At 43.9% G+C, this 23784-nt stretch overlaps 58 non-coding genes across 58 annotated transcripts; all 58 read left to right on the top strand.

Moving 5' to 3' along the window:
* The first annotated feature begins 3 nt into the window (after window positions 1–3).
* trnaq-cug (transfer RNA glutamine (anticodon CUG)) lies at window positions 4–75 on the top strand. Its single transcript has one exon. It is a non-coding gene; the product is annotated as a tRNA-Gln (tRNA).
* Window positions 76–318: 243 nt separating this feature from the next.
* trnal-cag (transfer RNA leucine (anticodon CAG)) lies at window positions 319–401 on the top strand. The gene has a single exon. It is a non-coding gene; the product is annotated as a tRNA-Leu (tRNA).
* A 166-nt stretch (window positions 402–567) lies between these two features.
* trnaq-cug (transfer RNA glutamine (anticodon CUG)) lies at window positions 568–639 on the top strand. The gene has a single exon. It is a non-coding gene; the product is annotated as a tRNA-Gln (tRNA).
* A 232-nt stretch (window positions 640–871) lies between these two features.
* On the top strand, window positions 872–954 carry trnal-cag (transfer RNA leucine (anticodon CAG)). Its single transcript has one exon. It is a non-coding gene; the product is annotated as a tRNA-Leu (tRNA).
* A 170-nt stretch (window positions 955–1124) lies between these two features.
* Window positions 1125–1196, top strand: trnaq-cug (transfer RNA glutamine (anticodon CUG)). The gene has a single exon. It is a non-coding gene; the product is annotated as a tRNA-Gln (tRNA).
* A 243-nt stretch (window positions 1197–1439) lies between these two features.
* Window positions 1440–1522, top strand: trnal-cag (transfer RNA leucine (anticodon CAG)). Its single transcript has one exon. It is a non-coding gene; the product is annotated as a tRNA-Leu (tRNA).
* Window positions 1523–1688: 166 nt separating this feature from the next.
* Window positions 1689–1760, top strand: trnaq-cug (transfer RNA glutamine (anticodon CUG)). The gene has a single exon. It is a non-coding gene; the product is annotated as a tRNA-Gln (tRNA).
* A 243-nt stretch (window positions 1761–2003) lies between these two features.
* trnal-cag (transfer RNA leucine (anticodon CAG)) lies at window positions 2004–2086 on the top strand. Its single transcript has one exon. It is a non-coding gene; the product is annotated as a tRNA-Leu (tRNA).
* Window positions 2087–2252: 166 nt separating this feature from the next.
* On the top strand, window positions 2253–2324 carry trnaq-cug (transfer RNA glutamine (anticodon CUG)). The gene has a single exon. It is a non-coding gene; the product is annotated as a tRNA-Gln (tRNA).
* A 232-nt stretch (window positions 2325–2556) lies between these two features.
* trnal-cag (transfer RNA leucine (anticodon CAG)) lies at window positions 2557–2639 on the top strand. The gene has a single exon. It is a non-coding gene; the product is annotated as a tRNA-Leu (tRNA).
* Window positions 2640–2809: 170 nt separating this feature from the next.
* On the top strand, window positions 2810–2881 carry trnaq-cug (transfer RNA glutamine (anticodon CUG)). The gene has a single exon. It is a non-coding gene; the product is annotated as a tRNA-Gln (tRNA).
* Window positions 2882–3113: 232 nt separating this feature from the next.
* Window positions 3114–3196, top strand: trnal-cag (transfer RNA leucine (anticodon CAG)). The gene has a single exon. It is a non-coding gene; the product is annotated as a tRNA-Leu (tRNA).
* Window positions 3197–3366: 170 nt separating this feature from the next.
* trnaq-cug (transfer RNA glutamine (anticodon CUG)) lies at window positions 3367–3438 on the top strand. The gene has a single exon. It is a non-coding gene; the product is annotated as a tRNA-Gln (tRNA).
* A 232-nt stretch (window positions 3439–3670) lies between these two features.
* On the top strand, window positions 3671–3753 carry trnal-cag (transfer RNA leucine (anticodon CAG)). Its single transcript has one exon. It is a non-coding gene; the product is annotated as a tRNA-Leu (tRNA).
* A 170-nt stretch (window positions 3754–3923) lies between these two features.
* On the top strand, window positions 3924–3995 carry trnaq-cug (transfer RNA glutamine (anticodon CUG)). The gene has a single exon. It is a non-coding gene; the product is annotated as a tRNA-Gln (tRNA).
* A 232-nt stretch (window positions 3996–4227) lies between these two features.
* trnal-cag (transfer RNA leucine (anticodon CAG)) lies at window positions 4228–4310 on the top strand. Its single transcript has one exon. It is a non-coding gene; the product is annotated as a tRNA-Leu (tRNA).
* Window positions 4311–4480: 170 nt separating this feature from the next.
* On the top strand, window positions 4481–4552 carry trnaq-cug (transfer RNA glutamine (anticodon CUG)). Its single transcript has one exon. It is a non-coding gene; the product is annotated as a tRNA-Gln (tRNA).
* Window positions 4553–4795: 243 nt separating this feature from the next.
* On the top strand, window positions 4796–4878 carry trnal-cag (transfer RNA leucine (anticodon CAG)). Its single transcript has one exon. It is a non-coding gene; the product is annotated as a tRNA-Leu (tRNA).
* Window positions 4879–5044: 166 nt separating this feature from the next.
* Window positions 5045–5116, top strand: trnaq-cug (transfer RNA glutamine (anticodon CUG)). The gene has a single exon. It is a non-coding gene; the product is annotated as a tRNA-Gln (tRNA).
* A 232-nt stretch (window positions 5117–5348) lies between these two features.
* On the top strand, window positions 5349–5431 carry trnal-cag (transfer RNA leucine (anticodon CAG)). Its single transcript has one exon. It is a non-coding gene; the product is annotated as a tRNA-Leu (tRNA).
* Window positions 5432–5601: 170 nt separating this feature from the next.
* trnaq-cug (transfer RNA glutamine (anticodon CUG)) lies at window positions 5602–5673 on the top strand. Its single transcript has one exon. It is a non-coding gene; the product is annotated as a tRNA-Gln (tRNA).
* Window positions 5674–5916: 243 nt separating this feature from the next.
* On the top strand, window positions 5917–5999 carry trnal-cag (transfer RNA leucine (anticodon CAG)). Its single transcript has one exon. It is a non-coding gene; the product is annotated as a tRNA-Leu (tRNA).
* Window positions 6000–6165: 166 nt separating this feature from the next.
* trnaq-cug (transfer RNA glutamine (anticodon CUG)) lies at window positions 6166–6237 on the top strand. Its single transcript has one exon. It is a non-coding gene; the product is annotated as a tRNA-Gln (tRNA).
* Window positions 6238–6469: 232 nt separating this feature from the next.
* On the top strand, window positions 6470–6552 carry trnal-cag (transfer RNA leucine (anticodon CAG)). Its single transcript has one exon. It is a non-coding gene; the product is annotated as a tRNA-Leu (tRNA).
* Window positions 6553–7037: 485 nt separating this feature from the next.
* On the top strand, window positions 7038–7120 carry trnal-cag (transfer RNA leucine (anticodon CAG)). Its single transcript has one exon. It is a non-coding gene; the product is annotated as a tRNA-Leu (tRNA).
* A 170-nt stretch (window positions 7121–7290) lies between these two features.
* Window positions 7291–7362, top strand: trnaq-cug (transfer RNA glutamine (anticodon CUG)). Its single transcript has one exon. It is a non-coding gene; the product is annotated as a tRNA-Gln (tRNA).
* Window positions 7363–7605: 243 nt separating this feature from the next.
* On the top strand, window positions 7606–7688 carry trnal-cag (transfer RNA leucine (anticodon CAG)). Its single transcript has one exon. It is a non-coding gene; the product is annotated as a tRNA-Leu (tRNA).
* Window positions 7689–7854: 166 nt separating this feature from the next.
* Window positions 7855–7926, top strand: trnaq-cug (transfer RNA glutamine (anticodon CUG)). The gene has a single exon. It is a non-coding gene; the product is annotated as a tRNA-Gln (tRNA).
* A 232-nt stretch (window positions 7927–8158) lies between these two features.
* On the top strand, window positions 8159–8241 carry trnal-cag (transfer RNA leucine (anticodon CAG)). Its single transcript has one exon. It is a non-coding gene; the product is annotated as a tRNA-Leu (tRNA).
* A 170-nt stretch (window positions 8242–8411) lies between these two features.
* Window positions 8412–8483, top strand: trnaq-cug (transfer RNA glutamine (anticodon CUG)). The gene has a single exon. It is a non-coding gene; the product is annotated as a tRNA-Gln (tRNA).
* A 232-nt stretch (window positions 8484–8715) lies between these two features.
* trnal-cag (transfer RNA leucine (anticodon CAG)) lies at window positions 8716–8798 on the top strand. Its single transcript has one exon. It is a non-coding gene; the product is annotated as a tRNA-Leu (tRNA).
* Window positions 8799–8964: 166 nt separating this feature from the next.
* trnaq-cug (transfer RNA glutamine (anticodon CUG)) lies at window positions 8965–9036 on the top strand. The gene has a single exon. It is a non-coding gene; the product is annotated as a tRNA-Gln (tRNA).
* Window positions 9037–9268: 232 nt separating this feature from the next.
* Window positions 9269–9351, top strand: trnal-cag (transfer RNA leucine (anticodon CAG)). The gene has a single exon. It is a non-coding gene; the product is annotated as a tRNA-Leu (tRNA).
* A 170-nt stretch (window positions 9352–9521) lies between these two features.
* On the top strand, window positions 9522–9593 carry trnaq-cug (transfer RNA glutamine (anticodon CUG)). Its single transcript has one exon. It is a non-coding gene; the product is annotated as a tRNA-Gln (tRNA).
* A 232-nt stretch (window positions 9594–9825) lies between these two features.
* On the top strand, window positions 9826–9908 carry trnal-cag (transfer RNA leucine (anticodon CAG)). Its single transcript has one exon. It is a non-coding gene; the product is annotated as a tRNA-Leu (tRNA).
* Window positions 9909–10078: 170 nt separating this feature from the next.
* trnaq-cug (transfer RNA glutamine (anticodon CUG)) lies at window positions 10079–10150 on the top strand. The gene has a single exon. It is a non-coding gene; the product is annotated as a tRNA-Gln (tRNA).
* Window positions 10151–10393: 243 nt separating this feature from the next.
* On the top strand, window positions 10394–10476 carry trnal-cag (transfer RNA leucine (anticodon CAG)). The gene has a single exon. It is a non-coding gene; the product is annotated as a tRNA-Leu (tRNA).
* A 166-nt stretch (window positions 10477–10642) lies between these two features.
* On the top strand, window positions 10643–10714 carry trnaq-cug (transfer RNA glutamine (anticodon CUG)). The gene has a single exon. It is a non-coding gene; the product is annotated as a tRNA-Gln (tRNA).
* A 232-nt stretch (window positions 10715–10946) lies between these two features.
* trnal-cag (transfer RNA leucine (anticodon CAG)) lies at window positions 10947–11029 on the top strand. The gene has a single exon. It is a non-coding gene; the product is annotated as a tRNA-Leu (tRNA).
* A 170-nt stretch (window positions 11030–11199) lies between these two features.
* trnaq-cug (transfer RNA glutamine (anticodon CUG)) lies at window positions 11200–11271 on the top strand. Its single transcript has one exon. It is a non-coding gene; the product is annotated as a tRNA-Gln (tRNA).
* Window positions 11272–11503: 232 nt separating this feature from the next.
* Window positions 11504–11586, top strand: trnal-cag (transfer RNA leucine (anticodon CAG)). Its single transcript has one exon. It is a non-coding gene; the product is annotated as a tRNA-Leu (tRNA).
* Window positions 11587–11756: 170 nt separating this feature from the next.
* trnaq-cug (transfer RNA glutamine (anticodon CUG)) lies at window positions 11757–11828 on the top strand. The gene has a single exon. It is a non-coding gene; the product is annotated as a tRNA-Gln (tRNA).
* Window positions 11829–12060: 232 nt separating this feature from the next.
* Window positions 12061–12143, top strand: trnal-cag (transfer RNA leucine (anticodon CAG)). Its single transcript has one exon. It is a non-coding gene; the product is annotated as a tRNA-Leu (tRNA).
* Window positions 12144–12313: 170 nt separating this feature from the next.
* trnaq-cug (transfer RNA glutamine (anticodon CUG)) lies at window positions 12314–12385 on the top strand. The gene has a single exon. It is a non-coding gene; the product is annotated as a tRNA-Gln (tRNA).
* A 232-nt stretch (window positions 12386–12617) lies between these two features.
* trnal-cag (transfer RNA leucine (anticodon CAG)) lies at window positions 12618–12700 on the top strand. Its single transcript has one exon. It is a non-coding gene; the product is annotated as a tRNA-Leu (tRNA).
* Window positions 12701–12870: 170 nt separating this feature from the next.
* trnaq-cug (transfer RNA glutamine (anticodon CUG)) lies at window positions 12871–12942 on the top strand. The gene has a single exon. It is a non-coding gene; the product is annotated as a tRNA-Gln (tRNA).
* A 243-nt stretch (window positions 12943–13185) lies between these two features.
* On the top strand, window positions 13186–13268 carry trnal-cag (transfer RNA leucine (anticodon CAG)). The gene has a single exon. It is a non-coding gene; the product is annotated as a tRNA-Leu (tRNA).
* Window positions 13269–13434: 166 nt separating this feature from the next.
* Window positions 13435–13506, top strand: trnaq-cug (transfer RNA glutamine (anticodon CUG)). The gene has a single exon. It is a non-coding gene; the product is annotated as a tRNA-Gln (tRNA).
* A 232-nt stretch (window positions 13507–13738) lies between these two features.
* trnal-cag (transfer RNA leucine (anticodon CAG)) lies at window positions 13739–13821 on the top strand. The gene has a single exon. It is a non-coding gene; the product is annotated as a tRNA-Leu (tRNA).
* A 170-nt stretch (window positions 13822–13991) lies between these two features.
* trnaq-cug (transfer RNA glutamine (anticodon CUG)) lies at window positions 13992–14063 on the top strand. The gene has a single exon. It is a non-coding gene; the product is annotated as a tRNA-Gln (tRNA).
* A 7540-nt stretch (window positions 14064–21603) lies between these two features.
* On the top strand, window positions 21604–21675 carry trnaq-cug (transfer RNA glutamine (anticodon CUG)). Its single transcript has one exon. It is a non-coding gene; the product is annotated as a tRNA-Gln (tRNA).
* Window positions 21676–21918: 243 nt separating this feature from the next.
* Window positions 21919–22001, top strand: trnal-cag (transfer RNA leucine (anticodon CAG)). The gene has a single exon. It is a non-coding gene; the product is annotated as a tRNA-Leu (tRNA).
* A 166-nt stretch (window positions 22002–22167) lies between these two features.
* On the top strand, window positions 22168–22239 carry trnaq-cug (transfer RNA glutamine (anticodon CUG)). Its single transcript has one exon. It is a non-coding gene; the product is annotated as a tRNA-Gln (tRNA).
* A 232-nt stretch (window positions 22240–22471) lies between these two features.
* Window positions 22472–22554, top strand: trnal-cag (transfer RNA leucine (anticodon CAG)). Its single transcript has one exon. It is a non-coding gene; the product is annotated as a tRNA-Leu (tRNA).
* Window positions 22555–22724: 170 nt separating this feature from the next.
* On the top strand, window positions 22725–22796 carry trnaq-cug (transfer RNA glutamine (anticodon CUG)). Its single transcript has one exon. It is a non-coding gene; the product is annotated as a tRNA-Gln (tRNA).
* Window positions 22797–23028: 232 nt separating this feature from the next.
* Window positions 23029–23111, top strand: trnal-cag (transfer RNA leucine (anticodon CAG)). Its single transcript has one exon. It is a non-coding gene; the product is annotated as a tRNA-Leu (tRNA).
* Window positions 23112–23281: 170 nt separating this feature from the next.
* trnaq-cug (transfer RNA glutamine (anticodon CUG)) lies at window positions 23282–23353 on the top strand. The gene has a single exon. It is a non-coding gene; the product is annotated as a tRNA-Gln (tRNA).
* A 232-nt stretch (window positions 23354–23585) lies between these two features.
* On the top strand, window positions 23586–23668 carry trnal-cag (transfer RNA leucine (anticodon CAG)). Its single transcript has one exon. It is a non-coding gene; the product is annotated as a tRNA-Leu (tRNA).
* The last annotated feature ends 116 nt before the right edge of the window (window positions 23669–23784 follow it).

Raw genomic sequence — 23784 nt, 5'->3', positions numbered from 1 at the left:
CTGGGTTCCATGGTGTAATGGCTAGCACTCTGGACTCTGAATCCAGTGATCCGAGTTCAAATCTCGGTGGGACCTGCAATTAAAGATGTACCACATTTATAGCACTCTTACCTTTCTACATAGTCAAGGTCAGCACCTGAACAACACTGATTGACTCCTCGTAGCCTTGCTAAAAATTGCTGATACCTCTGTATCTCTTTCAGCATCTCATAGGCAAGATATTTGCACACAAGGCATTTTGACCGCTTCAACTTTTTAAAACTCTTGTCTTTGCTAGCTTTTGATTGAATTTACTGGGCTTGTTTTTATGTTTTAGTAGTCAGGATGGCCGAGCGGTCTAAGGCGCTGCGTTCAGGTCGCAGTCTCCATTGGAGGCATGGGTTCAAATCCCACTTCTGACAGATTACTCATTTATTTGGTCATCATGAAGAAAATATGGTCACTGGAGAGATTAACTGCATCGGCTGTTTTCCTTTGCAGACACATTTTGAATTCAAAGCATCTCTCAAAGCCTCTAACTGGTTGATGTGACGGGCTGGCGGGCCTAAGATTACCGCAACTGAACAGGGTTCCATGGTGTAATGGCTAGCACTCTGGACTCTGAATCCAGTGATCCGAGTTCAAATCTCGGTGGGACCTGCAATTAAAGATGTACCACATTTATAGCACTCTTACCTTTCTACATAGTCAAGATCAGCACCTGAACAACACTGATTGACTCCTCGTAGCCTTGCTAAAAATTGTTGATACCTCTGTATCTCAATAGGCAAGATATTTGCACACAAGGCATTTTGACCGCTTCAACTTTTTAAAACTCTTGTCTTTGCTAGCTTTTGATTGAATTTATTGGGCTTGTTTTTATGTTTTATTAGTCAGGATGGCCGAGCGGTCTAAGGCGCTGCGTTCAGGTCGCAGTCTCCATTGGAGGCGTGGGTTCAAATCCCACTTCTGACAGCTTACCTATGCAGTTATTTGGTCATCATGAAGAAAATATGGTCACTGGAGAGATTAACTGCATCGGCTGTTTTCCTTTGCAAACACATTTTGAATTCAAAGCATCTCTCAAATCCTCTAACTGGTTGATGTGACGGGCTGGCGGGCCTAAGATTACCACAACTGAACTGGGTTCCATGGTGTAATGGCTAGCACTCTGGACTCTGAATCCAGTGATCCGAGTTCAAATCTCGGTGGGACCTGCAATTAAAGATGTACCACATTTATAGCACTCTTACCTTTCTACATAGTCAAGGTCAGCACCTGAACAACACTGATTGACTCCTCGTAGCCTTGCTAAAAATTGCTGATACCTCTGTATCTCTTTCAGCATCTCATAGGCAAGATATTTGCACACAAGGCATTTTGACCGCTTCAACTTTTTAAAACTCTTGTCTTTGCTAGCTTTTGATTGAATTTACTGGGCTTGTTTTTATGTTTTAGTAGTCAGGATGGCCGAGCGGTCTAAGGCGCTGCGTTCAGGTCGCAGTCTCCATTGGAGGCATGGGTTCAAATCCCACTTCTGACAGATTACTCATTTATTTGGTCATCATGAAGAAAATATGGTCACTGGAGAGATTAACTGCATCGGCTGTTTTCCTTTGCAGACACATTTTGAATTCAAAGCATCTCTCAAAGCCTCTAACTGGTTGATGTGACGGGCTGGCGGGCCTAAGATTACCGCAACTGAACAGGGTTCCATGGTGTAATGGCTAGCACTCTGGACTCTGAATCCAGTGATCCGAGTTCAAATCTCGGTGGGACCTGCAATTAAAGATGTACCACATTTATAGCACTCTTACCTTTCTACATAGTCAAGGTCAGCACCTGAACAACACTGATTGACTCCTCGTAGCCTTGCTAAAAATTGTTGATACCTCTGTATCTCTTTCAGCATCTCATAGAGAAGATATTTGCACACAAGGCATTTTGACCGCTTCAACTTTTTAAAACTCTTGTCTTTGCTAGCTTTTGATTGAATTTACTGGGCTTGTTTTTATGTTTTAGTAGTCAGGATGGCCGAGCGGTCTAAGGCGCTGCGTTCAGGTCGCAGTCTCCATTGGAGGCGTGGGTTCAAATCCCACTTCTGACAGATTACTCATTTATTTGGTCATCATGAAGAAAATATGGTCACTGGAGAGATTAACTGCATCGGCTGTTTTCCTTTGCAGACACATTTTGAATTCAAAGCATCTCTCAAAGCCTCTAACTGGTTGATGTGACGGGCTGGCGGGCCTAAGATTACCGCAACTGAACAGGGTTCCATGGTGTAATGGCTAGCACTCTGGACTCTGAATCCAGTGATCCGAGTTCAAATCTCGGTGGGACCTGCAATTAAAGATGTACCACATTTATAGCACTCTTACCTTTCTACATAGTCAAGGTCAGCACCTGAACAACACTGATTGACTCCTCGTAGCCTTGCTAAAAATTGTTGATACCTCTGTATCTCAATAGGCAAGATATTTGCACACAAGGCATTTTGACCGCTTCAACTTTTTAAAACTCTTGTCTTTGCTAGCTTTTGATTGAATTTATTGGGCTTGTTTTTATGTTTTATTAGTCAGGATGGCCGAGCGGTCTAAGGCGCTGCGTTCAGGTCCCAGTCTCCATTGGAGGCGTGGGTTCAAATCCCACTTCTGACAGCTTACCTATGCAGTTATTTGGTCATCATGAAGAAAATATGGTCACTGGAGAGATTAACTGCATCGGCTGTTTTCCTTTGCAAACACATTTTGAATTCAAAGCATCTCTCAAATCCTCTAACTGGTTGATGTGACGGGCTGGCGGGCCTAAGATTACCACAACTGAACTGGGTTCCATGGTGTAATGGCTAGCACTCTGGACTCTGAATCCAGTGATCCGAGTTCAAATCTCGGTGGGACCTGCAATTAAAGATGTACCACATTTATAGCACTCTTACCTTTCTACATAGTCAAGGTCAGCACCTGAACAACACTGATTGACTCCTCGTAGCCTTGCTAAAAAGTTTTGATACCTCTGTATCTCAATAGGCAAGATATTTGCACACAAGGCATTTTGACCGCTTCAACTTTTTAAAACTCTTGTCTTTGCTAGCTTTTGATTGAATTTATTGGGCTTGTTTTTATGTTTTATTAGTCAGGATGGCCGAGCGGTCTAAGGCGCTGCGTTCAGGTCGCAGTCTCCATTGGAGGCGTGGGTTCAAATCCCACTTCTGACAGCTTACCTATGCAGTTATTTGGTCATCATGAAGAAAATATGGTCACTGGAGAGATTAACTGCATCGGCTGTTTTCCTTTGCAAACACATTTTGAATTCAAAGCATCTCTCAAATCCTCTAACTGGTTGATGTGACGGGCTGGCGGGCCTAAGATTACCGCAACTGAACAGGGTTCCATGGTGTAATGGCTAGCACTCTGGACTCTGAATCCAGTGATCCGAGTTCAAATCTCGGTGGGACCTGCAATTAAAGATGTACCACATTTATAGCACTCTTACCTTTCTACATAGTCAAGGTCAGCACCTGAACAACACTGATTGACTCCTCGTAGCCTTGCTAAAAATTGTTGATACCTCTGTATCTCAATAGGCAAGATATTTGCACACAAGGCATTTTGACCGCTTCAACTTTTTAAAACTCTTGTCTTTGCTAGCTTTTGATTGAATTTATTGGGCTTGTTTTTATGTTTTATTAGTCAGGATGGCCGAGCGGTCTAAGGCGCTGCGTTCAGGTCGCAGTCTCCATTGGAGGCTTGGGTTCAAATCCCACTTCTGACAGCTTACCTATGCAGTTATTTGGTCATCATGAAGAAAATATGGTCACTGGAGAGATTAACTGCATCGGCTGTTTTCCTTTGCAAACACATTTTGAATTCAAAGCATCTCTCAAAGCCTCTAACTGGTTGATGTGACGGGCTGGCGGGCCTAAGATTACCGCAACTGAACAGGGTTCCATGGTGTAATGGCTAGCACTCTGGACTCTGAATCCAGTGATCCGAGTTCAAATCTCGGTGGGACCTGCAATTAAAGATGTACCACATTTATAGCACTCTTACCTTTCTACATAGTCAAGATCAGCACCTGAACAACACTGATTGACTCCTCGTAGCCTTGCTAAAAATTGTTGATACCTCTGTATCTCAATAGGCAAGATATTTGCACACAAGGCATTTTGACCGCTTCAACTTTTTAAAACTCTTGTCTTTGCTAGCTTTTGATTGAATTTATTGGGCTTGTTTTTATGTTTTATTAGTCAGGATGGCCGAGCGGTCTAAGGCGCTGCGTTCAGGTCGCAGTCTCCATTGGAGGCGTGGGTTCAAATCCCACTTCTGACAGCTTACCTATGCAGTTATTTGGTCATCATGAAGAAAATATGGTCACTGGAGAGATTAACTGCATCGGCTGTTTTCCTTTGCAAACACATTTTGAATTCAAAGCATCTCTCAAATCCTCTAACTGGTTGATGTGACGGGCTGGCGGGCCTAAGATTACCACAACTGAACTGGGTTCCATGGTGTAATGGCTAGCACTCTGGACTCTGAATCCAGTGATCCGAGTTCAAATCTCGGTGGGACCTGCAATTAAAGATGTACCACATTTATAGCACTCTTACCTTTCTACATAGTCAAGGTCAGCACCTGAACAACACTGATTGACTCCTCGTAGCCTTGCTAAAAATTGTTGATACCTCTGTATCTCTTTCAGCATCTCATAGGCAAGATATTTGCACACAAGGCATTTTGACCGCTTCAACTTTTTAAAACTCTTGTCTTTGCTAGCTTTTGATTGAATTTACTGGGCTTGTTTTTATGTTTTAGTAGTCAGGATGGCCGAGCGGTCTAAGGCGCTGCGTTCAGGTCGCAGTCTCCATTGGAGGTGTGGGTTCAAATCCCACTTCTGACAGATTACTCATTTATTTGGTCATCATGAAGAAAATATGGTCACTGGAGAGATTAACTGCATCGGCTGTTTTCCTTTGCAGACACATTTTGAATTCAAAGCATCTCTCAAAGCCTCTAACTGGTTGATGTGACGGGCTGGCGGGCCTAAGATTACCGCAACTGAACAGGGTTCCATGGTGTAATGGCTAGCACTCTGGACTCTGAATCCAGTGATCCGAGTTCAAATCTCGGTGGGACCTGCAATTAAAGATGTACCACATTTATAGCACTCTTACCTTTCTACATAGTCAAGGTCAGCACCTGAACAACACTGATTGACTCCTCGTAGCCTTGCTAAAAATTGTTGATACCTCTGTATCTCAATAGGCAAGATATTTGCACACAAGGCATTTTGACCGCTTCAACTTTTTAAAACTCTTGTCTTTGCTAGCTTTTGATTGAATTTATTGGGCTTGTTTTTATGTTTTATTATTTAGGATGGCCGAGCGGTCTAAGGCGCTGCGTTCAGGTCGCAGTCTCCATTGGAGGCGTGGGTTCAAATCCCACTTCTGACAGCTTACCTATGCAGTTATTTGGTCATCATGAAGAAAATATGGTCACTGGAGAGATTAACTGCATCGGCTGTTTTCCTTTGCAAACACATTTTGAATTCAAAGCATCTCTCAAATCCTCTAACTGGTTGATGTGACGGGCTGGCGGGCCTAAGATTACCACAACTGAAGTGGGTTCCATGGTGTAATGGCTAGCACTCTGGACTCTGAATCCAGTGATCCGAGTTCAAATCTCGGTGGGACCTGCAATTAAAGATGTACCACATTTATAGCACTCTTACCTTTCTACATAGTCAAGGTCAGCACCTGAACAACACTGATTGACTCCTCGTAGCCTTGCTAAAAATTGTTGATACCTCTGTATCTCTTTCAGCATCTCATAGGCAAGATATTTGCACACAAGGCATTTTGACCGCTTCAACTTTTTAAAACTCTTGTCTTTGCTAGCTTTTGATTGAATTTACTGGGCTTGTTTTTATGTTTTAGTAGTCAGGATGGCCGAGCGGTCTAAGGCGCTGCGTTCAGGTCGCAGTCTCCATTGGAGGCGTGGGTTCAAATCCCACTTCTGACAGATTACTCATTTATTTGGTCATCATGAAGAAAATATGGTCACTGGAGAGATTAACTGCATCGGCTGTTTTCCTTTGCAGACACATTTTGAATTCAAAGCATCTCTCAAAGCCTCTAACTGGTTGATGTGACGGGCTGGCGGGCCTAAGATTACCGCAACTGAACAGGGTTCCATGGTGTAATGGCTAGCACTCTGGACTCTGAATCCAGTGATCCGAGTTCAAATCTCGGTGGGACCTGCAATTAAAGATGTACCACATTTATAGCACTCTTACCTTTCTACATAGTCAAGGTCAGCACCTGAACAACACTGATTGACTCCTCGTAGCCTTGCTAAAAATTGTTGATACCTCTGTATCTCAATAGGCAAGATATTTGCACACAAGGCATTTTGACCGCTTCAACTTTTTAAAACTCATGTCTTTGCTAGCTTTTGATCGAATTTATTGGGCTTGTTTTTATGTTTTATTAGTCAGGATGGCCGAGCGGTCTAAGGCGCTGCGTTCAGGTCGCAGTCTCCATTGGAGGCGTGGGTTCAAATCCCACTTCTGACAGCTTACCTATGCAGTTATTTGGTCATCATGAAGAAAATATGGTCACTGGAGAGATTAACTGCATCGGCTGATTTCCTTTGCAAACACATTTTGAATTCAAAGCATCTCTCAAATCCTCTAACTGGTTGATGTGACGGGCTGGCGGGCCTAAGATTACCACAACTGAACTGGGTTCCATGGTGTAATGGCTAGCACTCTGGACTCTGAATCCAGTGATCCGGGTACAAATCTCGGTGGGACCTGCAATTAAAGATGTACCACATTTATAGCACTCTTACCTTTCTACATAGTCAAGGTCAGCACCTGAACAACACTGATTGACTCCTCGTAGCCTTGCTAAAAATTGTTGATACCTCTGTATCTCTTTCAGCATCTCATAGGCAAGATATTTGCACACAAGGCATTTTGACCGCTTCAACTTTTTAAAACTCTTGTCTTTGCTAGCTTTTGATTGAATTTATTGGGCTTGTTTTTATGTTTTATTAGTCAGGATGGCCGAGCGGTCTAAGGCGCTGCGTTCAGGTCGTAGTCTCCATTGGAGGCGTGGGTTCAAATCCCACTTCTGACAGCTTACCTATGCAGTTATTTGGTCATCATGAAGAAAATATGGTCACTGGAGAGATTAACTGCATCGGCTGTTTTCCTTTGCAAACACATTTTGAATTCAAAGCATCTCTCAAATCCTCTAACTGGTTGATGTGACGGGCTGGCGGGCCTAAGATTACCACAACTGAACTGGGTTCCATGGTGTAATGGCTAGCACTCTGGACTCTGAATCCAGTGATCCGAGTTCAAATCTCGGTGGGACCTGCAATTAAAGATGTACCACATTTATAGCACTCTTACCTTTCTACATAGTCAAGGTCAGCACCTGAACAACACTGATTGACTCCTCGTAGCCTTGCTAAAAATTGTTGATACCTCTGTATCTCTTTCAGCATCTCATAGGCAAGATATTTGCACACAAGGCATTTTGACCGCTTCAACTTTTTAAAACTCTTGTCTTTGCTAGCTTTTGATTGAATTTACTGGGCTTGTTTTTATGTTTTAGTAGTCAGGATGGCCGAGCGGTCTAAGGCGCTGCGTTCAGGTCGCAGTCTCCATTGGAGGCGTGGGTTCAAATCCAACTTCTGACAGATTACTCATTTATTTGGTCATCATGAAGAAAATATGGTCACTGGAGAGATTAACTGCATCGGCTGTTTTCCTTTGCAGACACATTTTGAATTCAAAGCATCTCTCAAAGCCTCTAACTGGTTGATGTGACGGGCTGGCGGGCCTAAGATTACCGCAACTGAACAGGGTTCCATGGTGTAATGGCTAGCACTCTGGACTCTGAATCCAGTGATCCGAGTTCAAATCTCGGTGGGACCTGCAATTAAAGATGTACCACATTTATAGCACTCTTACCTTTCTACATAGTCAAGGTCAGCACCTGAACAACACTGATTGACTCCTCGTAGCCTTGCTAAAAATTGTTGATACCTCTGTATCTCAATAGGCAAGATATTTGCACACAAGGCATTTTGACCGCTTCAACTTTTTAAAACTCATGTCTTTGCTAGCTTTTGATCGAATTTATTGGGCTTGTTTTTATGTTTTATTAGTCAGGATGGCCGAGCGGTCTAAGGCGCTGCGTTCAGGTCGCTGTCTCCATTGGAGGCGTGGGTTCAAATCCCACTTCTGACAGCTTACCTATGCAGTTATTTGGTCATCATGAAGAAAATATGGTCACTGGAGAGATTAACTGCATCGGCTGTTTTCCTTTGCAAACACATTTTGAATTCAAAGCATCTCTCAAAGCCTCTAACTGGTTGATGTGACGGGCTGGCGGGCCTAAGATTACCGCAACTGAACAGGGTTCCATGGTGTAATGGCTAGCACTCTGGACTCTGAATCCAGTGATCCGAGTTCAAATCTCGGTGGGACCTGCAATTAAAGATGTACCACATTTATAGCACTCTTACCTTTCTACATAGTCAAGGTCAGCACCTGAACAACACTGATTGACTCCTCGTAGCCTTGCTAAAAATTGTTGATACCTCTGTATCTCAATAGGCAAGATATTTGCACACAAGGCATTTTGACCGCTTCAACTTTTTAAAACTCTTGTCTTTGCTAGCTTTTGATTGAATTTATTGGGCTTGTTTTTACGTTTTAGTAGTCAGGATGGCCGAGCGGTCTAAGGCGCTGCGTTCAGGTCGCAGACTCCATTGGAGGCGTGGGTTCAAATCCCACTTCTGACAGATTACTCATTTATTTGGTCATCATGAAGAAAATATGGTCACTGGAGAGATTAACTCCATCGGCTGTTTTCCTTTGCAAACACATTTTGAATTCAAAGCATCTCTCAAATCCTCTAACTGGTTGATGTGACGGGCTGGCGGGCCTAAGATTACCACAACTGAAGTGGGTTCCATGGTGTAATGGCTAGCACTCTGGACTCTGAATCCAGTGATCCGAGTTCAAATCTCGGTGGGACCTGCAATTAAAGATGTACCACATTTATAGCACTCTTACCTTTCTACATAGTCAAGGTCAGCACCTGAACAACACTGATTGACTCCTCTTAGCCTTGCTAAAAAGTTTTGATACCTCTGTATCTCAATAGGCAAGATATTTGCACACAAGGCATTTTGACCGCTTCAACTTTTTAAAACTCTTGTCTTTGCTAGCTTTTGATTGAATTTATTGGGCTTGTTTTTATGTTTTATTAGTCAGGATGGCCGAGCGGTCTAAGGCGCTGCGTTCAGGTCGCAGTCTCCATTGGAGGCGTGGGTTCAAATCCCACTTCTGACAGCTTACCTATGCAGTTATTTGGTCATCATGAAGAAAATATGGTCACTGGAGAGATTAACTGCATCGGCCGTTTTCCTTTGCAAACACATTTTGAATTCAAAGCATCTCTCAAATCCTCTAACTGGTTGATGTGACGGGCTGGCGGGCCTAAGATTACCACAACTGAACTGGGTTCCATGGTGTAATGGCTAGCACTCTGGACTCTGAATCCAGTGATCCGAGTTCAAATCTCGGTGGGACCTGCAATTAAAGATGTACCACATTTATAGCACTCTTACCTTTCTACATAGTCAAGGTCAGCACCTGAACAACACTGATTGACTCCTCGTAGCCTTGCTAAAAAGTTTTGATACCTCTGTATCTCAATAGGCAAGATATTTGCACACAAGGCATTTTGACCGCTTCAACTTTTTAAAACTCTTGTCTTTGCTAGCTTTTGATTGAATTTATTGGGCTTGTTTTTATGTTTTATTAGTCAGGATGGCCGAGCGGTCTAAGGCGCTGCGTTCAGGTCGCAGTCTCCATTGGAGGCGTGGGTTCAAATCCCACTTCTGACAGCTTACCTATGCAGTTATTTGGTCATCATGAAGAAAATATGGTCACTGGAGAGATTAACTGCATCGGCTGTTTTCCTTTGCAAACACATTTTGAATTCAAAGCATCTCTCAAATCCTCTAACTGGTTGATGTGACGGGCTGGCGGGCCTAAGATTACCACAACTGAAGTGGGTTCCATGGTGTAATGGCTAGCACTCTGGACTCTGAATCCAGTGATCCGAGTTCAAATCTCGGTGGGACCTGCAATTAAAGATGTACCACATTTATAGCACTCTTACCTTTCTACATAGTCAAGGTCAGCACCTGAACAACACTGATTGACTCCTCGTAGCCTTGCTAAAAATTGTTGATACCTCTGTATCTCTTTCAGCATCTCATAGGCAAGATATTTGCACACAAGGCATTTTGACCGCTTCAACTTTTTAAAACTCTTGTCTTTGCTAGCTTTTGATTGAATTTACTGGGCTTGTTTTTATGTTTTAGTAGTCAGGATGGCCGAGCGGTCTAAGGCGCTGCGTTCAGGTCGCAGTCTCCATTGGAGGCGTGGGTTCAAATCCCACTTCTGACAGATTACTCATTTATTTGGTCATCATGAAGAAAATATGGTCACTGGAGAGATTAACTGCATCGGCTGTTTTCCTTTGCAGACACATTTTGAATTCAAAGCATCTCTCAAAGCCTCTAACTGGTTGATGTGACGGGCTGGCGGGCCTAAGATTACCGCAACTGAACAGGGTTCCATGGTGTAATGGCTAGCACTCTGGACTCTGAATCCAGTGATCCGAGTTCAAATCTCGGTGGGACCTGCAATTAAAGATGTACCACATTTATAGCACTCTTACCTTTCTACATAGTCAAGGTCAGCACCTGAACAACACTGATTGACTCCTCGTAGCCTTGCTAAAAATTGTTGATACCTCTGTATCTCAATAGGCAAGATATTTGCACACAAGGCATTTTGACCGCTTCAACTTTTTAAAACTCTTGTCTTTGCTAGCTTTTGATTGAATTTATTGGGCTTGTTTTTATGTTTTATTAGTCAGGATGGCCGAGCGGTCTAAGGCGCTGCGTTCAGGTCGCAGTCTCCATTGGAGGCGTGGGTTCAAATCCCACTTCTGACAGCTTACCTATGCAGTTATTTGGTCATCATGAAGAAAATATGGTCACTGGAGAGATTAACTGCATCGGCTGTTTTCCTTTGCAAACACATTTTGAATTCAAAGCATCTCTCAAATCCTCTAACTGGTTGATGTGACGGGCTGGCGGGCCTAAGATTACCACAACTGAACTGGGTTCCATGGTGTAATGGCTAGCACTCTGGACTCTGAATCCAGTGATCCGAGTTCAAATCTCGGTGGGACCTGCAATTAAAGATGTACCACATTTATAGCACTCTTACCTTTCTACATAGTCAAGGTCAGCACCTGAACAACACTGATTGACTCCTCGTAGCCTTGCTAAAAAGTTTTGATACCTCTGTATCTCAATAGGCAAGATATTTGCACACAAGGCATTTTGACCGCTTCAACTTTTTAAAACTCTTGTCTTTGCTAGCTTTTGATTGAATTTATTGGGCTTGTTTTTATGTTTTATTAGTCAGGATGGCCGAGCGGTCTAAGGCGCTGCGTTCAGGTCGCAGTCTCCATTGGAGGCGTGGGTTCAAATCCCACTTCTGACAGCTTACCTATGCAGTTATTTGGTCATCATGAAGAAAATATGGTCACTGGAGAGATTAACTGCATCGGCTGTTTTCCTTTGCAAACACATTTTGAATTCAAAGCATCTCTCAAATCCTCTAACTGGTTGATGTGACGGGCTGGCGGGCCTAAGATTACCGCAACTGAACAGGGTTCCATGGTGTAATGGCTAGCACTCTGGACTCTGAATCCAGTGATCCGAGTTCAAATCTCGGTGGGACCTGCAATTAAAGATGTACCACATTTATAGCACTCTTACCTTTCTACATAGTCAAGGTCAGCACCTGAACAACACTGATTGACTCCTCGTAGCCTTGCTAAAAATTGTTGATACCTCTGTATCTCAATAGGCAAGATATTTGCACACAAGGCATTTTGACCGCTTCAACTTTTTAAAACTCTTGTCTTTGCTAGCTTTTGATTGAATTTATTGGGCTTGTTTTTATGTTTTATTAGTCAGGATGGCCGAGCGGTCTAAGGCGCTGCGTTCAGGTCGCAGTCTCCATTGGAGGCGTGGGTTCAAATCCCACTTCTGACAGCTTACCTATACAGTTATTTGGTCATCATGAAGAAAATATGGTCACTGGAGAGATTAACTGCATCGGCTGTTTTCCTTTGCAAACACATTTTGAATTCAAAGCATCTCTCAAAGCCTCTAACTGGTTGATGTGACGGGCTGGCGGGCCTAAGATTACCGCAACTGAACAGGGTTCCATGGTGTAATGGCTAGCACTCTGGACTCTGAATCCAGTGATCCGAGTTCAAATCTCGGTGGGACCTGCAATTAAAGATGTACCACATTTATAGCACTCTTACCTTTCTACATAGTCAAGGTCAGCACCTGAACAACACTGATTGACTCCTCGTAGCCTTGCTAAAAATTGTTGATACCTCTGTATCTCAATAGGCAAGATATTTGCACACAAGGCATTTTGACCGCTTCAACTTTTTAAAACTCTTGTCTTTGCTAGCTTTTGATTGAATTTATTGGGCTTGTTTTTATGTTTTATTAGTCAGGATGGCCGAGCGGTCTAAGGCGCTGCGTTCAGGTCGCAGTCTCCATTGGAGGCGTGGGTTCAAATCCCACTTCTGACAGCTTACCTATGCAGTTATTTGGTCATCATGAAGAAAATATGGTCACTGGAGAGATTAACTGCATCGGCTGTTTTCCTTTGCAAACACATTTTGAATTCAAAGCATCTCTCAAATCCTCTAACTGGTTGATGTGACGGGCTGGCGGGCCTAAGATTACCACAACTGAAGTGGGTTCCATGGTGTAATGGCTAGCACTCTGGACTCTGAATCCAGTGATCCGAGTTCAAATCTCGGTGGGACCTGCAATTAAAGATGTACCACATTTATAGCACTCTTACCTTTCTACATAGTCAAGGTCAGCACCTGAACAACACTGATTGACTCCTCGTAGCCTTGCTAAAAATTGTTGATACCTCTGTATCTCTTTCAGCATCTCATAGGCAAGATATTTGCACACAAGGCATTTTGACCGCTTCAACTTTTTAAAACTCTTGTCTTTGCTAGCTTTTGATTGAATTTACTGGGCTTGTTTTTGTGTTTTAGTAGTCAGGATGGCCGAGCGGTCTAAGGCGCTGCGTTCAGGTCGCAGTCTCCATTGGAGGCGTGGGTTCAAATCCCACTTCTGACAGATTACTCATTTATTTGGTCATCATGAAGAAAATATGGTCACTGGAGAGATTAACTGCATCGGCTGTTTTCCTTTGCAGACACATTTTGAATTCAAAGCATCTCTCAAAGCCTCTAACTGGTTGATGTGACGGGCTGGCGGGCCTAAGATTACCGCAACTGAACAGGGTTCCATGGTGTAATGGCTAGCACTCTGGACTCTGAATCCAGTGATCCGAGTTCAAATCTCGGTGGGACCTGCAATTAAAGATGTACCACATTTATAGCACTCTTACCTTTCTACATAGTCAAGGTCAGCACCTGAACAACACTGATTGACTCCTCGTAGCCTTGCTAAAAATTGTTGATACCTCTGTATCTCAATAGGCAAGATATTTGCACACAAGGCATTTTGACCGCTTCAACTTTTTAAAACTCTTGTCTTTGCTAGCTTTTGATTGAATTTATTGGGCTTGTTTTTATGTTTTATTAGTCAGGATGGCCGAGCGGTCTAAGGCGCTGCGTTCAGGTCGCAGTCTCCATTGGAGGCGTGGGTTCAAATCCCACTTCTGACAGCTTACCTATGCAGTTATTTGGTCATCATGAAGAAAATATGGTCACTGGAGAGATTAACTGCATCGGCTGTTTTCCTTTGCAAACACATTTTGAATTCAAAGCATCTCTCAAATCCTCTAACTGGTTGATGTGACGGGCTGGCGGGCCTAAGATTACCACAACTGAACTGGGTTCCATGGTGTAATGGCTAGCACTCTGGACTCTGAATCCAGTGATCCGAGTTCAAATCTCGGTGGGACCTGCAATTAAAGATGTACCACATTTATAGCACTCTTACCTTTCTACATAGTCAAGGTCAGCACCTGAACAACACTGATTGACTCCTCGTAGCCTTGCTAAAAAGTTTTGATACCTCTGTATCTCAATAGGCAAGATATTTGCACACAAGGCATTTTGACCGCTTCAACTTTTTAAAACTCTTGTCTTTGCTAGCTTTTGATTGAATTTATTGGGCTTGTTTTTATGTTTTATTAGTCAGGATGGCCGAGCGGTCTAAGGCGCTGCGTTCAAGCTGGGGAACAATAGTCCGTCAAAGAAGGGGAAGAAAGGGGAAGGAAGGGGAAGAAAGGGGGAAGGAAGGGGAAGAAGAGAAAAGAGGAGAAAAGGGAGGAAAAAGGGAAAGAAGGAAAAGGAAAGGAGCGATGTGAAGTTTTATATCAATTTCTATTAGATAAATGTATTTCTAGCTGCCTAGACACAAATATAACACTTTTGATGTTTTTGGTCATTGCACGAGTGGGACTCGAACCCTAGACTCCGGGATTGCGAAGGTGCGTGTTCATTCCTCATATGATTACGAATTTCCTCCTATTTTTCTACACATTATATTGATATGAGACTAGTTCATTGTGTAATAACACCTACCTGCACTACCTCCCACTCCACAGGACTCATCAAACGACAGGAGTGGAGGATCTTTCCATTCCGGTCCCTCATCAGGACATTTCTTCTACTGTACATCAGAGACCACCTCCCATATTAACTTCACAAACCATGTTTCTCTTATTGAATGTGCTTCATCATTATAAGAATCACCATAATTATTCTTATGGAGGTTGTTGTTGTTGTTGATGTGCTGCTAACTGTCATTAAAAACACCCACTCATATATTGCTGTAAACCAGTTTTATGTGTTCATAGAAATAAGAATTATAGAAACATTGAATTTAAACACACAGATAAAAAACAGGGCATATGGAATTGACTATCGCAGTAGTACCCAGAATTAAATACAAACATTTAAAAAAACTATTTACAATAAAACTATTATTTACAAATATGAACTATTTACATCTTTTTCCTCATTTCCTCCAACCACTGGTCTTTTGTTAAGGCTTCAAACTGAGGGCAATACACCTTTCCATGGTACTGGCTGTGTCCAGTGACAGAAGTGCGGAACTGGCCACACTTTTTGCAAGTGTTGCTGGCCACTGTTCGCCTATATGGCCTTTTAGGGGCGGGGTCAGCTTCTACTGTGCTGGTAGGCGCACTGGTTTGAGGATAGCTGCCTACTGGCACAGGAAAGACAACCTGAACCAGTCCGGATGGTGTTAAGATGTGAGGTGTAATGATGGGTCCTGGTGCTGGGGCTGGTGGGGTTGCATATAACTGTCTCTTCACTGGTCCCTTTGGCCTTATGTTAACAGGGAGCTGACCAGATCCCGTCTGCCTCTGTTTGGCCTGACCTGCTGTACTCTGCGGCAGCCGGTATTGATGTTCGTTCCGGGCAGGCGTGGGTGCAGCAGGGAGCAATCTTGCCTCCTGAAGAGGCTCATCGGATTCTGCCAGGGCTGGAGGCAATGCAGTGCCTTGGAGCAGCACAGAGAGCTCCTGTTTCTTCTGCCGGTGATTATGCCACTGGATGAGCGTGCTCTGATTCACCTCCACCAGCTGAATTTCAGAACCCTGCATCACCCGGCAGTTGCCGACAACAAGCTGCCTTATCTTGCGGTAATCCCTCAAAATTAAGGACCACCGAGAAGTAGCCCTCTTACCCTTTTTTGCCGGGCTTTGGTGTATATTGCAGAGTCTGATGAACATGGTTTCCACCAACCGGCAGCAGTCAGGCCACTGGGCAGGTGTGCTACTCGCACCCAACATGCAGCGGGTGGTACTCTCCACACCAGGGGTTTTTGAGGGCGTCTTTGGAGTTCTGAAGCGTCCACTCAAAAGTCTCTCCTGATGTCGTGCGGCATAAACCACCCGCTGCTTGTCACCTTGATTCAGATTGTCCCACAGTGACACTATCCTACTCGCCTGTTGGTTGCTAAGACAAAGAGACGTCTGATCCCGAAGCGCCACCAAATACTCAGCAAGTCTGTCCACATGCTGGTATCCGGGGAGATTTTGGTCATCAACAGCCTGTAAAAAAGATTCAACAGTTTATAGGGTGTAAAACTTTCACTCACAAAACTTTTTTTGTTTAATGATAAAATATGTTAACATGTGTAATCAAAAATAGTGAAGAAGCATGCACATATCTACATGCATATTCTAAAACGAACACAGCTAGACTTACCATGTCTTCATCTTCAGCATGAATATCATCTTCAGAGGAGGAACTAGAGGCCAGGGTTGATGTGTCAGGTGCCAGGGTGGATGTACCAGGGACCTCAGAGGATGAGCCAGGTGCCAGGGTGGAAATACTAGGAGCCAGGGTGGATGTACCAGGAACCAGGGAGAGAAGAGGAGAAGAAATGGCAGAGGGATCAGGAGTCTGAGATGCTGAAGCCTGAGGAACCCCAAGGTTCAACACAGTGGGATCTTCCATGATGTCAGCAAAACCCTCATCAAGCTCCATGTCGTCCTCCACGTCATGCTGTTCTATCAGGGTTGCAGCTTCCTCTGAATCAGGGTGCATATCCTGCAGTGCCTGACCAGTCTGCCGGAACAGATATTGCATCCCTATGAGCTCTCCTGAAACAACAGAATTAAATTAGATTGTTTACAAAAGTTGATACAGTTAATAAAGGGTTTAAAAATTGAGGTAAATTACCAATGCAATCACAAATGCTTACCAGTGTACCGTGAGGGTGGACAGAACTGTGGTACCACCTTCCTGCCAAACAGCTTCTGATAATTGTTGTTGAGGGCCTGAACCAGGTCACTGGAGTAGCTGCGCAAAGGAGATTGTCCAGTGGACAGAGCAGCAACCCCCCGGTCGTGGTTCCATCTGTGAAGCCCTTCCAGGAGATATATCTGAAAGTTCAGACTGTTGGCACTCGTCCCTAAAAGTACACATTAAATACATATTAAATATCAAACGATGAAATATTCTTGGACTATTCAGCATATAAACTTAAATGTCTGACAGACACAAACCTGGTATGAAGCGGTTGAGGTGTAGATGAAATGACTCGAGAGATGTAGAGCCCCTGGCACATCTGTAAACAGGTAACCGCACACCTCCCTTTGTGAGCTCCCCTGTCTTGGTGTATAGAGCAACACCTGGTGGGTCCTGGATGCATTTGACGTGCTTTCTCTGGACACGCCAGATGTGCTCCATCCTCTCTCGGTCAAACAGGGGAACACCACTGGAGTCATTACCTCTGCTGCCCATCAGCAACCCAAGCAGCTCCTCCAGCAGGCGAATGGTGGTCTCCTCACCACGGGTCCTCCTACGACAGTGGAGAGACATCTCCTCCCTGGAGAGTTGTTTGTCTATGTCGCCATCAGTGAGGGAGGGCAGACCCTGGGACCGAAGCTGCTGCCTTTTTGCTTCTCGCAACAAAGCTAAATCAGCTGCATCCCACTCAAATATGCTCGCTGAAAGGCGAGACATAAATCCTGGGTACAGCTGATGAGCATCTGTTGTGCATCCCAGAGCAAGTCTGCGCATAAAGTGCCAGATATCAAGCCTTACAATAATGTCCGGCCACCCGCTGAATCTGGCCTTCAGCTTGGTCTCTCCTCCCTCGGTGCAGCAGCCACAGTCCACATATAAGGCAACAGGGGGATCCACACCAGCCAGCTGGTACCTCTTCATCAATCCCGCTGCCATCAAGTCCAGGCCAGCTCCCTCCTGAGCGGTCATGACACTGATGAGAACCTGACCGTACTCATTACCCACAGAGGTTAGCCAGTGGGCTGTCCCTTTGGCTGTTCCAGCGAGCTTCTTGGTGATCTGAAGCACAAAAAATGTAGAGGACCTCTGTGAACATGATTCAGAAATACAGGCAGTCGTTAATAATATATCTATAAGGCTATACAACCACCTCTGCTCCTAGTAAAACTACATGCAACCTCACTATGGACTGTCACTTTAACACTTCTCAAAGGTGCAAAATTCACTGTACTATGTTTCTATATCCTTCTTTATATCCCTCACCCTAGTACTACATGCTACTTATTTTTATGTCTTTCTGCTGCTGTAACATTCTAAATGTCCCCATTGAGGGACTAATCAATTACTTATTAATCTTAATATAATCAGCAGATTTGAAAGACAAAGATTCTTTTACCTTTCTGGTGGAATCCATCTTGAGGACTGTGCCATATGTTGAGGTAATCCTGGCCATGATGTCATCCACCCTCGTCAAAATGTCCTGGCAGTAAACGGACAGGAGCCACTTACAGCTCGGCACAACAGCAGGCTCTGGAGCCTCGGGAAACGACAGGGGCAGCAGTGCGGGTCGCTCGCTGAAGTCCACACACTCGTCGGTGTACATCAATGCGCGACTCATCCACTCCTCTGTGTGGTTCTCCTTCAGCTTCTTTAAAAGCTGCGTTGGGCTGTTACCAAGGCCCAACGCACGCCGAGTCCTGTTACCAGGACTCGGCGTGCCCTCTTGTGCAGACCCGCTCCTGTTAGCTGGTGCCCTCCACAGGCAAGGTTTGGACAGACCACCTTCACCTTCCACAGCTTGTAAGGCATCCAGACCAGAAGTGGATGGGCAAAAAAGCGGTCTGGACCCGGAGCCTGATGGTAAAGGCCACTAGGCTGTGGTGGAAAGTGCCAGAGCTTCAGATTCTCTTTAAGCACTAATTTTCCTCTTGGCCCCATCTTGAACAGAGACTTCACAATCCATTTATGGTCCACAGGAGGCAAGCCTTCTGACCACAAACGGGGCAGCTGTGTTTCAGTCTCTGTCCTGGAGTCAGCGGTCTGTGCAATAACAAAAAAATGGATCAACATATTTTATTATGATGAAAGACGCTGCTTATGCTCCACAGTATGAAATTAAATGTTAAATAACTCACTGACACAGAGGCACACACTGCTGTGGTGCTGAGGACAGGCACCGAAGCCTGAGCATGTGTCTGAGGGTCTGGAGCCTGTAAATACACAGCAAGGAAGATACATTGACAACACAATCGAAACATAAGCTATTAGTTCAAACAGCCGCGCTACATGAAACAATAATATTGAGGCTTCAAATTTTATTTTAGACTTGAATGGCTTTTAATACTGTTAATAGTCTTGGGAAAACCTATACCTAAAATACTTACTAAGATAGCAATGCTGGCCGGAGAAGTTGTGGGGAGGTTGGTGGCTTGGGTCTGTAAAGCATTCAGTCTAAGTGAGTTGTCTTAAAAACACAATGTAAAGTGATGCAATTTGATCTCTTATTTACCTGTGTTACTCTCCTGCTAGCACTAAGATTCGGCTTTGCAGCCGTGACATGGGAGCCACCAAATCTAGGCTTTGTAAACTGAAAGGCAATAGAGCAAAAGGCTGTGTCACGAGAGGGTTATATTGTAAAAAATCATTCAGTGAATCTTAATTAATCTCTGAATACCATTGACAAATTCAACAGGGGTCGCTGCTTTGGGACCGCACTGCCTGCTGTACTTTGTTTCTGCCCCACAGTGCCTGGGAGGACAGGAGCCACTGCTACTGCCTGTTGCACCACTGTGCCTGGAAGGGTGGGAGACACTGCTGCTGCTTGTCGCTCCACTGTGCGTGGAAGGACAGGAGCCACTGCTACTGCCTGTTGCACCACTGTGCCTGGAAGGACAGGAGCCACTGCTACTGCCTGTTGCCCTGTGGGACCCTGGGTAGTACTTGCTGTGGTTGGCTGTTGTGTCATGAGTACATACATTAGTGTTGTGTATATATAAATACATATATATATATATATATATATTACTTATATTGAAAAGGATTACCTTCTGAGTGTGGAATCCACATGTACAATGTCTCACATGACCAAACAAAGACTGATGTGAATGTCCCATCCTTGGACATTTCTCAATCTAAAAATAATAGATGTACATTTTAATTAAGTGCATACAACTTAAGTTACTGCTTTTTATGTATAACATTCATTGTGATAGTATAAAACAATGCAAATTAGGGTAATTTATGTACATATACCATTTGATAAAGCTGGTACCACTTCTTCTGCCTGGGAGCTGGCCTGTTTCCCTCCCCTGCAGGCCAGGACCCAGTGTTGGCAAACTTCCTCAGCCGTGACATCCACTCTGAGTCTGCCATTCCCTTATGTGATTTCGAAGATGTTGCCTTTGGTGACAGAAATGCATGAACTTTTAAAGTAGATTTTAAATTGTAGGTACATGAAAAAGCCAGACCATCAGTCTTGTAATATTGTAATAATCCTATGAAAAACTCAGTTGTGGCATAAGGGTATTATGACAGATGAAAACTAAAGCATGTTATAGAAGGTAGCTAAAGACATGTTTATGAGAACATGACATATACATGTATATATATATCCTATTACAATAGCAAACAATGGCAGCAGATAAAAAGAGAAATAATGGTGAAAGTGTTTGTAAGAAAACTAAATACACGTATATGACGACATTAGGTGACAGGAGGAATTACTCTTATATGTATAGTTATGTCATACCCCTGTATTAAATGTGTAAGTGCTGAGAGTAAACTGTATTCATTCTGTAACTCCCCCAACCCCAGCTTAAGCACCCCACCCCCACCCCTCGGTCGACACAAGAAAAAGAAAGCCAGTTTATAACGTGGAAAACGAAAACAAAGTCAATGATCATGACAACACGACAACAGGGGAAATTATTTCTATGTTACTACGTTAACCCTAGAGCCAACTTAAATAAATAACATTAACAAATGTCCGTCCATGACAACCGACGAAATCGCCGTCAGATAACAGAGTTTATTTTAATGCATTTAGCTAAATACATGGATATGACAACTTAACAAGACAGGTGGAAGAACTGCTTTACTTAAGGGCAAATCATGCAACTCTATTCAATGTGTAAATTCTTACCATTTTGAAGTGTAACTTAGTAGTTTCGAATGAAAGACTTAACTTTAGCGTCGGACCGTTCTCAAGCTAGCGTAGCGTAAACTCCGGCGGCGCGGGTCCTCCCAGGTCAGCTCGTCCTCTGGGACCGCCCCCCAGCTTGCCCCCTCCCGGAGGCATCCCCGCCCACATCAGCTGTCTCAAACATTTCAACATTTAAGCCTTGTGATTGGTCAAATGTTTGAAATGTTCGAGCGAAGGGAACAATTCGCCCCAGCGATTGGCCGCTGAATGTTGAGGACGCGAACCTGATTGGCTGTCAGGTCAGATCTTCCTCAACATTTCAAACATTTCCCCGGACGATCCGACGGCTGCTGGCGTTCAGGTCGCAGTCTCCATTGGAGGCGTGGGTTCAAATCCCACTTCTGACAGCTTACCTATGCAGTTATTTGGTCATCATGAAGAAAATATGGTCACTGGAGAGATTAACTGCATCGGCTGTTTTCCTTTGCAAACACATTTTGAATTCAAAGCATCTCTCAAATCCTCTAACTGGTTGATGTGACGGGCTGGCGGGCCTAAGATTACCACAACTGAAGTGGGTTCCATGGTGTAATGGCTAGCACTCTGGACTCTGAATCCAGTGATCCGAGTTCAAATCTCGGTGGGACCTGCAATTAAAGATGTACCATATTTATAGCACTCTTACCTTTCTACATAGTCAAGGTCAGCACCTGAACAACACTGATTGACTCCTCGTAGCCTTGCTAAAAATTGTTGATACCTCTGTATCTCTTTCAGCATCTCATAGGCAAGATATTTGCACACAAGGCATTTTGACCGCTTCAACTTTTTAAAACTCTTGTCTTTGCTAGCTTTTGATTGAATTTACTGGGCTTGTTTTTATGTTTTAGTAGTCAGGATGGCCGAGCGGTCTAAGGCGCTGCGTTCAGGTCGCAGTCTCCATTGGAGGCGTGGGTTCAAATCCCACTTCTGACAGATTACTCATTTATTTGGTCATCATGAAGAAAATATGGTCACTGGAGAGATTAACTGCATCGGCTGTTTTCCTTTGCAGACACATTTTGAATTCAAAGCATCTCTCAAAGCCTCTAACTGGTTGATGTGACGGGCTGGCGGGCCTAAGATTACCGCAACTGAACAGGGTTCCATGGTGTAATGGCTAGCACTCTGGACTCTGAATCCAGTGATCCGAGTTCAAATCTCGGTGGGACCTGCAATTAAAGATGTACCACATTTATAGCACTCTTACCTTTCTACATAGTCAAGGTCAGCACCTGAACAACACTGATTGACTCCTCGTAGCCTTGCTAAAAATTGTTGATACCTCTGTATCTCAATAGGCAAGATATTTGCACACAAGGCATTTTGACCGCTTCAACTTTTTAAAACTCTTGTCTTTGCTAGCTTTTGATTGAATTTATTGGGCTTGTTTTTATGTTTTATTAGTCAGGATGGTCGAGCGGTCTAAGGCGCTGCGTTCAGGTCCCAGTCTCCATTGGAGGCGTGGGTTCAAATCCCACTTCTGACAGCTTACCTATGCAGTTATTTGGTCATCATGAAGAAAATATGGTCACTGGAGAGATTAACTGCATCGGCTGTTTTCCTTTGCAAACACATTTTGAATTCAAAGCATCTCTCAAATCCTCTAACTGGTTGATGTGACGGGCTGGCGGGCCTAAGATTACCACAACTGAACTGGGTTCCATGGTGTAATGGCTAGCACTCTGGACTCTGAATCCAGTGATCCGAGTTCAAATCTCGGTGGGACCTGCAATTAAAGATGTACCACATTTAAAGCACTCTTACCTTTCTACATAGTCAAGGTCAGCACCTGAACAACACTGATTGACTCCTCGTAGCCTTGCTAAAAAGTTTTGATACCTCTGTATCTCAATAGGCAAGATATTTGCACACAAGGCATTTTGACCGCTTCAACTTTTTAAAACTCTTGTCTTTGCTAGCTTTTGATTGAATTTATTGGGCTTGTTTTTATGTTTTATTAGTCAGGATGGCCGAGCGGTCTAAGGCGCTGCGTTCAGGTCGCAGTCTCCATTGGAGGCGTGGGTTCAAATCCCACTTCTGACAGCTTACCTATGCAGTTATTTGGTCATCATGAAGAAAATATGGTCACTGGAGAGATTAACTGCATCGGCTGTTTTCCTTTGCAAACACATTTTGAATTCAAAGCATCTCTCAAATCCTCTAACTGGTTGATGTGACGGGCTGGCGGGCCTAAGATTACCGCAACTGAACAGGGTTCCATGGTGTAATGGCTAGCACTCTGGACTCTGAATCCAGTGATCCGAGTTCAAATCTCGGTGGGACCTGCAATTAAAGATGTACCACATTTATAGCACTCTTACCTTTCTACATAGTCAAGGTCAGCACCTGAACAACACTGATTGACTCCTCGTAGCCTTGCTAAAAATTGTTGATACCTCTGTATCTCAATAGGCAAGATATTTGCACACAAGGCATTTTGACCGCTTCAACTTTTTAAAACTCTTGTCTTTGCTAGCTTTTGATTGAATTTATTGGGCTTGTTTTTATGTTTTATTAGTCAGGATGGCCGAGCGGTCTAAGGCGCTGCGTTCAGGTCGCAGTCTCCATTGGAGGCTTGGGTTCAAATCCCACTTCTGACAGCTTACCTATGCAGTTATTTGGTCATCATGAAGAAAATATGGTCACTGGAGAGATTAACTGCATCGGCTGTTTTCCTTTGCAAACACATTTTGAATTCAAAGCATCTCTCAAAGCC

The sequence above is a fragment of the Platichthys flesus genome, chromosome 4, assembly GCF_949316205.1.
Source record: "Platichthys flesus chromosome 4, fPlaFle2.1, whole genome shotgun sequence".
Classification (NCBI taxonomy): Eukaryota; Metazoa; Chordata; class Actinopteri; order Pleuronectiformes; family Pleuronectidae; genus Platichthys; species Platichthys flesus.
The sequence above is the reverse complement of the archived record's forward strand: the minus strand, read 5'-3'. Positions and strand labels throughout refer to the sequence as shown.